General features: G+C 44.9%; 1 protein-coding gene across 5 annotated transcripts in view; it reads right to left on the reverse strand.

Annotated features, from left to right (window-relative positions):
* Nucleotides 1–7,913, reverse strand: part of PLCB4 (phospholipase C beta 4) — a 352,882-nt gene extending 344,969 nt beyond the window's left edge. For 2 of the 5 annotated variants that reach the window (XM_073672246.1, XM_073672244.1), the window contains exon 1: nt 7,736–7,913. The gene's annotated coding sequence lies outside the window, so the exon portion shown is untranslated. Of the gene's footprint in view, nt 1–7,560 lie in introns of all 5 variants that reach the window. The other 3 variants (XM_073672249.1, XM_073672248.1, XM_073672245.1) reach the window with 2 other exon arrangements.
* Between the last annotated feature and the right edge of the window lie 312 nt (nt 7,914–8,225).

Below are 8,225 nucleotides of genomic sequence, written 5' to 3' on the forward strand. Positions count from 1 at the left end.
GACAGCTCTCTAGATAGAGGGATGGCTTTTGTATAACACAAATATGAAGATACCACTTAATTGAGTGCAATATCATATGACCCATCTGGAAGTCAACTTCAAGGGGTTTCCATATTGGGTTCCTCAAGCTGGAGTCCTTACTAATTCCTACTGCTAAAGGCCCCAAAACACATTAGAACAACATGGGCAGATCCATGATTGTTTGACGAAGGCCCAAAATATATCACACACTATTCGGCCAATATTGGGTTATTTCAGCTAGTGTTGATCATCAGCTGAAGAAATCCAACTTGCTCGACCGATGGTCTGAACAATAATTTATTTATTTTACTCGTTTATATAGCACCATTAATTCCACAATGTTTTACAGACATCATCATCACTGTCCCCAATGGGGCTCACAATCTAATGCCTCTAACAGTATGATGAGAGAGTGTAGGTGGAAACCAGAGAATCTGTAGGAAACCCACTCAAACACGGGGAGAACAAACAAACTCCTTATTCCATACAAACTCCAGATGTCCTTGGTGGGATTTGAACCCAAGACCCCAGTGCTGCAAAGAACATTTATTAGTTGATCATTGGTTGAAACTAAGCCAACTATCAATTGTTATGGTTGAAATCGGCCATTTCGGTCAACTTTAATCAGATTTTTCTGGCTTCTTCAAGGTGAGGGAAATCCAGGTTTGAGCTTTAGCCCTTATTAATTTATGGTTGGTGATTTCAATATGGAAAATGTCCAAAAACTTTGTATGCCCCCCACCAGCTCTACCCTTCATCTAGCTAATAAATATTCAGCAGAAACTGTGTGACCATAATAAAATGACAACGACAGGAAGAAACAATCAAGCAAAACCTTCTCTCGCCAATATGAAAAAAAAATATGCCCCCTCTTACAAAACTGAAACCTGGAAATACTGATGAACAATCTGCAAAACCAGCTCAACAAGGAAAAATAGAAGAGTCTCCTACAAGAAAGATTACACCTCTATTACAAACACACCGAGCCGGCATGGAAAGTGCACCCTTCATTACATTTCCAGCAGGTTTAGCCTGGTATTAACTCATACAGCTCATTTCCAAATGAAAAGGCCGCTCCAGGAACTAAAGGGTTGAGTAAGAACAGTGAAAAACAGTCTCCCGTGCTGAATAATACAGCAGCTTCCAATGAGGCTGAGCATCATGTGGTTCACGGGGAAGCCTTATATACGACCAGATTTAGGCTGGAGATATTAAGATGCATATCATATCTTTATTATACTCGACTCTAAAGCAAATGTTAAAGCTGATGCTACAAGAGCTCCTGATTTATGGTGATTTTAGGTGGCAATCAAATGAACTATAATCCCACCATAATCGGAATTATTGCATCCACTGCCAGATACAATCACTATTCCTAATGGCCACTGTTCTGATTGCAAATAGCGGCTTTGACAACATTCATCACAGATGCCCGTATAGAGAAGTAGAAAATACTTAGATGCTTGGGCATTGATTCCTAATCTTTTTAGCATTGAGGATTCCCTGCATAATAAGAGAACCGCCAACTTTAGGCAATGCATACAGAATTCTTGACCCTTGTTACATTCTGGTTGTCTTTTGCTGACGGTTTCGTCTTCCTTCATATCAAGAATCATCAGATTAAAATCTGCGTATTAGGAACTGAGGGGAAAGTAGACACAATACGGGTACCCTATTTCAGGAAGAAAAAAAAAAGTATTGCTCACTTAGGGGATGGCAGGGTGCCCTATTAACAGTTCCACCAGCTGCTGCCTTCTGGCTGGGGAAAGTCCTCAGGTAAAAGTCCATAAAAAGAATAAAAACACTTGTAAAATTAGGCTGCGCTGGTGGAAGAAGATGTCTTGCTGCAAGAAGATACGAAGAAGGTTCTTTTATTCGGACAACGCGCTTCAACCTTAGACTGACGTCTTTATCAAGTTAAAGAAACGATAGTCCAGGGTTGAAATAAGTTGTCCCAATTAAGGAACCTTCTTCGCAGCCTAATTTTACAAGTGTTTTTATTCCTTTTACAGATTAAAATCGTTTGGCTAGTCTAACTGTAAAAGTAAAAACTCTTGGTTGTTCAGGGACCCCCCCCAACCAAGATCCCACAAACATCGGGGGTTCGTTCAGAGGTAAACAATGTGTTCATGAATTGATGGATCTCTCACAATTTGATAAATCATTTATTATTACAAAACAAACACAATACGGTACATTATTCTAGGCTTGTCCTCTAGGTCAATATATCTCACATATTATACCACCGAGATAGATAAATGTGTGACTTAAGCTATTGTATCCTACTGCCTGAGGCGTCTCTTTAAGAGGAAAACTAGGACAATCCTATGACTCAACTCCTTTGTTAGGGACTTCCAAACGTCATCAATGAACCTTAGTTTTTACATAAAGCTGTATCTGTATAAGAAACATTTACGTATGTATTAGCAATACTCACTATATGTTCCACATTTCACAGTCTTGAAGGGGATCTGTCAGCTTTCTTGACTAGTCTATTTTAGTAAATACTTCTACTCTTTGTATTCTTCATTACATACCAATTTCAGGAGACTCTTTTCTGAAAATTCTGTTTTATGCTGTTCCTTCATTATTCCTCCTAGAAATTCTTGAATAAATTAATAAGTGGATGTTATGGGGCACGTCCCTACACAGTCTCACTGTCCGTCCAATCAATGCTTCCAGATGGTGTAAGGTCTCACCCCACAGACCAAAGGAATGGTAACACCCCACAGACCAAAGCAGTGGTAGCACCCCACAGACCAAAGGAATGGTAACACCCCACAGACCAAAGCAGTGGTAGCACCCCACAGACCAAAGCAATGGTAGCACCCCACAGACCAAAGCAATGGTAGCACCCCACAGACCAAAGCAATGGTAGCACCCCACAGACCAAAGCAGTGGTAACACCCCACAGACCAAAGCAGTGGTAGCACCCCACAGACCAAAGCAATGGTAGCACCCCACAGACCAAAGCAATGGTAGCACCCCACAGACCAAAGCAATGGTAGCACCCCACAGACCAAAGCAGTGGTAACACCCCACAGACCAAAGCAGTGGTAGCACCCCACAGACCAAAGCAATGGTAGCACCCCACAGACCAAAGCAATGGTAGCACCCCACAGACCAAAGCAGTGGTAGCACCCCACTGACCAAAGCAGTGGTAACACCCCACAGACCAAAGCAGTGGTAGCACCCCACAGACCAAAGCAGTGGTAACACCCCACAGACCAAAGCAGTGGTAGCACCCCACAGACCAAAGCAGTGGTAGCACCCCACAGACCAAAGCAATGGTAGCACCCCACAGACCAAAGTAATGGTAGCACCCCACAGACCAAAGCAATGGTAGCACCCCACAGACCAAAGCAATGGTAGCACCCCACTGACCAAAGCAGTGGTAACACCCCACAGACCAAAGCAGTGGTAGCACCCCACAGACCAAAGCAGTGGTAGCACCCCACAGACCAAAGCAATGGTAGCACCCCACAGACCAAAGCAATGGTAGCACCCCACAGACCAAAGCAATGGTAGCACCCCACACACCAAAGCAGTAGTAACACCCCACAGACCAAAGCAGTGGTAGCACCCCACAGACCAAAGCAATGGTAACACCCCACAGACCAAAGCAGTGGTAGCACCCCACAGACCAAAGCAGTGGTAGCACCCCACAGACCAAAGCAGTGGTAACACCCCACAGACCAAAGCAGTGGTAGCACCCCACAGACCAAAGCAGTGGTAACACCCCACAGACCAAAGCAGTGGTAGCACCCCACAGACCAAAGCAGTGGTAACACCCCACAGACCAAAGCAGTGGTAACACCCCACAGACCAAAGCAATGGTAGCACCCCACAGACCAAAGCAATGGTAGCACCCCACAGACCAAAGCAATGGTAGCACCCCACAGACCAAAGTAATGGTAGCACCCCACAGACCAAAGCAATGGTAGCACCCCACAGACCAAAGCAGTGGTAACACCCCACAGACCAAAGCAGTGGTAGCACCCCACAGACCAAAGCAATGGTAGCACCCCACAGACCAAAGCAGTGGTAACACCCCACAGACCAAAGCAGTGGTAGCACCCCACAGACCAAAGCAATGGTAGCACCCCACTGACCAAAGCAGTGGTAACACCCCACAGACCAAAGCAGTGGTAGCACCCCACAGACCAAAGCAATGGTAGCACCCCACAGACCAAAGCAATGGTAGCACCCCACAGACCAAAGCAATGGTAGCACCCCACAGACCAAAGCAATGGTAGCACCCCACAGACCAAAGCAATGGTAGCACCCCACAGACCAAAGCAGTAGTAACACCCCACAGACCAAAGCAGTGGTAGCACCCCACAGACCAAAGCAATGGTAACACCCCACAGACCAAAGCAATGGTAACACCCACCAGCTTTTTATATATTTCTTGGAGGAATAACAGAGGACTGCACAACATAGTTATGAAAAAAATGCTCCAGAGATTTTATTTCACGGGAACTACAAGTATTTACTCAAACAAACATGTCATGAGAGCTTCCTCTTTAAATATACATTTCCTGAACCCACAAAAGGTCCTGAGTGACCAACCAGTCTGACACCTCTGGTCTTGTCTCAATTAATCTCCCATCCTGAGTTGAAATGAGAATGACAAGTTAGGAATATTTCAGAAAGATAAAGCAAGAATATTCTGTAACCAATAGATAAAATATTAGTAGCTGTATTAAAATTATTACTATATTCCATCAGATTAGCTTTAAAGGGGATGATCGCTGAAAACAAACCATCACTTATTCATAGCATAGGTGATAATTTATTGATCGCTGGAACCCACACATATCATCAGAATAGGGCACTTTTGTCCCCCCTTATAATGGAACGGCAGTGCCCACTACTCCATTCATTCCATATGGGGCTCCCTATCCCCGGCTTTTTCCAGGAGCCAACAGATAATGAATGAAGCAGCAGTTTAGGATCTTACCTACCGATTCATTTTGTAACAGGGATAAAATTGCCCCATCGGAAGAAAAAAATTCCCTGTTCTGCCATTCGGTGCAGGAGTCAGTGGCTGGACCCCCACCGATCAACAAGTAACTAGAGTACCTATCCTGCGAATAGGGAATACCTTGTTTTCACTGCACAACCCCTTTAACTACCGGATACTATATTAACAGAATGTCCTGTCTTCTTAATAATGGACTTCTTCATGACATACTAATAGTACAAAAACATATATATATATGTGTGTGTGTGTGTGTTTTTTTTCTTTTTTCAATTCTGCCTCCAGTAAACTACTTCCAAGGCTAGGGTCACACGACCATATTTTCTATCATCCAAGAGAGTCAGGCCAATAATGATAATCGCACTCTGATTAAACTCTTATCAGAGTTTGATCATAGTGTGATCCGATTTTCTCGGATGTGGTGAAGATGGGAAAAAAAATCTCCATCTTCTCTATTGTGTCAGTCCGTGAAAATCACACCGCACTCGCATCGCATGTCACCCGAGTGCAGACCGATGTTCTCTACGGACCCATAGACTTGCATGACCGAGTGTGATCTGATTTACGGATGCAAATCGTGCACGCTGCGATATTTTTCTTCGATAAACTCAGTCTGAGGAAAACAATCGAATATGTGCACGACCCCATAGAATAATATTGGTCCGAGTGCAATCTGATTTTTTGTTGGATCGCACTTGGACCAAAAAAACGGTCATTTGCACGAGCCCTAACAGAAACTTATCCCATCATAAAGCATGATGCTCTTCTATCAAATTACCTGACCTTGTAAGAGAGAATAAGTAAATTGTTATTTTAAACATTTGTTCAGATCATAATATTCGAAAGCATTGGGCATAGAATGAAGGATGAGAACAGCCTCAAAAATGGATGGATTCAGCCATAAATATGCAATTGAGCACCCTCAAGCCCCCAAGAGAAGTCTGAGAAACACTAATTACAGGGCGAAGACCAATGAGACGACACTAATGATAATAATTATGGACAGAACTACTAAACTCTTCTGTATGATGTCTTCTTTTTAGTGCTCTACTCTACTAATATCTAATCAGTTAGGACCCCAAAACTTCCTAAACTTTCTAAACAGTCTCATAATCACCTCTGTATCAATCCCGCAGTTAGCTAAATAAAAGCCGCTATTTATGTCATTGTCAGTTTTATTCTCTACTTAGCATGACTTATTATTGACATTTATTAGTTGAACGTCTTCCAGGCCATGTTTTTCCCTCGACTTGATTTTAAGTGACTGTTCTGTAAAATAACAAACTGACAATCAAAAGCTGAGAAAGACGCTTAGCAGGTACCATGTGGCACACTAAATGCTGTGACTCATTCACCAGCCATGCACGGCAATAATAATAATAATGATGATGATAATGACAGGGATATCCCTGCCCAACGCAAATATTGAACTCCACGTCACACTCCGCACTTACAGGAGAAGAGCACTTGTCCTACAGTGTCCCAGGGCCAGCCTTCAAGGATTAAAGAGGCTTTTAGTAATATATTATTATATATTAGTTCATATATATACCGGTATATATATATATATATATATATATATATATATATATATATATATATATATATATATAGTGTGTTATATATTAGTCTATATTACTGAATACAGAGTACCCAGACAGATGGGCACTTTACAGGTACAGTATGCCCAATCCTGCTGCATGTTTACAGCATATATTATATTATTATTTCTTAGTGTTATATTGTTATGTAACTCATTGTGAATAATCCCATCACCCCATACATTGGTAAAAGCAATCAATCCAATTAAAGCGTCCTTTTATTATTTCCACAATAACCTGGGTGCGGGAACACCCTTTATGCCAGCCAAATCTTGCAAATGGCATCTAATATCAACACAAGTTAAGTCAGACCAATGATACAGTACAAAACTCACATGGATCATTAACTACTTGACAACCGGAAAGCAGGCACCATGCACTGCAACTGATATGCAGCTGGCAATGTCAGCCAATGGGTTTAAAGCAGGCAACAAATTTTCTTTTCCCAGCGCATAAGGGAAAGTGGCGCAGAGCAAAAGGGTGAAAGTACTACAGCACAGAGGGCACAGGTTAACCAGTTAGGAGGCCCTGCAGACAACCATCAGAGAAATGATGCCAGTACATGACAGTCAGGATGCCCCCATGCTATATGTAAAAAGGATAGGCTATACCTATCTGCCACCCCATATGTCACTGACCATACAGGGGCTGGTGGTCTCATTGCTGCAAGGCATCCTGCAGAGGAGAGACCTGGCTATGGCACTACTTGTATTATCACAGGATGAGGTGCCCATCTGCTACCCCATAGCAAGGCTGGTACACTGCACTCACCATACTGCGACTGGGGCTGTGTATATCAGGCTGCATGTGCTGCCCAGCTCAGCTATCCTGCAGAAATCAGGAGCAGGCAGCCTTGTGCTCGGAGCTGGTCAGCTGTCACTAGGACTGGTGTGCTGCTATACGATCATCTGCCCATCTGCTACCCCATGGCATGGCTGGCACAAGGAAACTCACCATACAGGATCGCTAGATAAGTCTGCATGTGCAAGATATCCCGCAGAGATGCCCAGAACAGCCCGGAGCCCGGTGCTGGAGGCGATCAGGACCCTGCAATTGTCTCCTCTGCCATCAGCTGCTGCAGATGTCACCAAACCATGCCGCGATCCCCCCACCCCAGGCGGCTGCTAACCTCATGTATCTGCGGTGACTGCTCGCTGCGCTCAGCCGGCTTCCCCTTTATATGCTCCTCTCCTTCTTCTAATTAGGACTTGCCAGGTCCGGGAGAGAGAAGCCGAGACAGCAGTCAGTCCCTGGAGGGGCGGGTGCGCGCAGCTCGTCCTGCTCCTGGAGTCCAGCCCCGACACCTCCTCCCGGGGCGCGCACCCTGCGCTCCTGCCGCCGCCGCCGCTGAGAGTGCCGGGAGCGCGCACACTGCTCTCCTACCGCCGCCGCTGAGAGTGCCGGGAGCGCGCACACTGCTCTCCTACCGCCGCCGCTGAGAGTGCCGGGAGCGCGCACACTGCTCTCCGCCGCCGCTGCTGAGAGTGCCGGGAGCGCGCCGGCTCTTATGTGCGCAGCTCTCTCCTGCTGTCCCTCCTCTGTCACCGGAGGAAGAGGGACCCATAGCTTCTCTCCAGCGGCTTCTGTCACTACAGAATGGGTTGCACTCCCGATTACCC

Source organism: Phyllobates terribilis, unplaced genomic scaffold, assembly GCF_046119375.1.
Source record: "Phyllobates terribilis strain yellow unplaced genomic scaffold, ASM4611937v1 Scaffold_3__8_contigs__length_932513732, whole genome shotgun sequence".
Taxonomy (NCBI): domain Eukaryota; kingdom Metazoa; phylum Chordata; class Amphibia; order Anura; family Dendrobatidae; genus Phyllobates; species Phyllobates terribilis.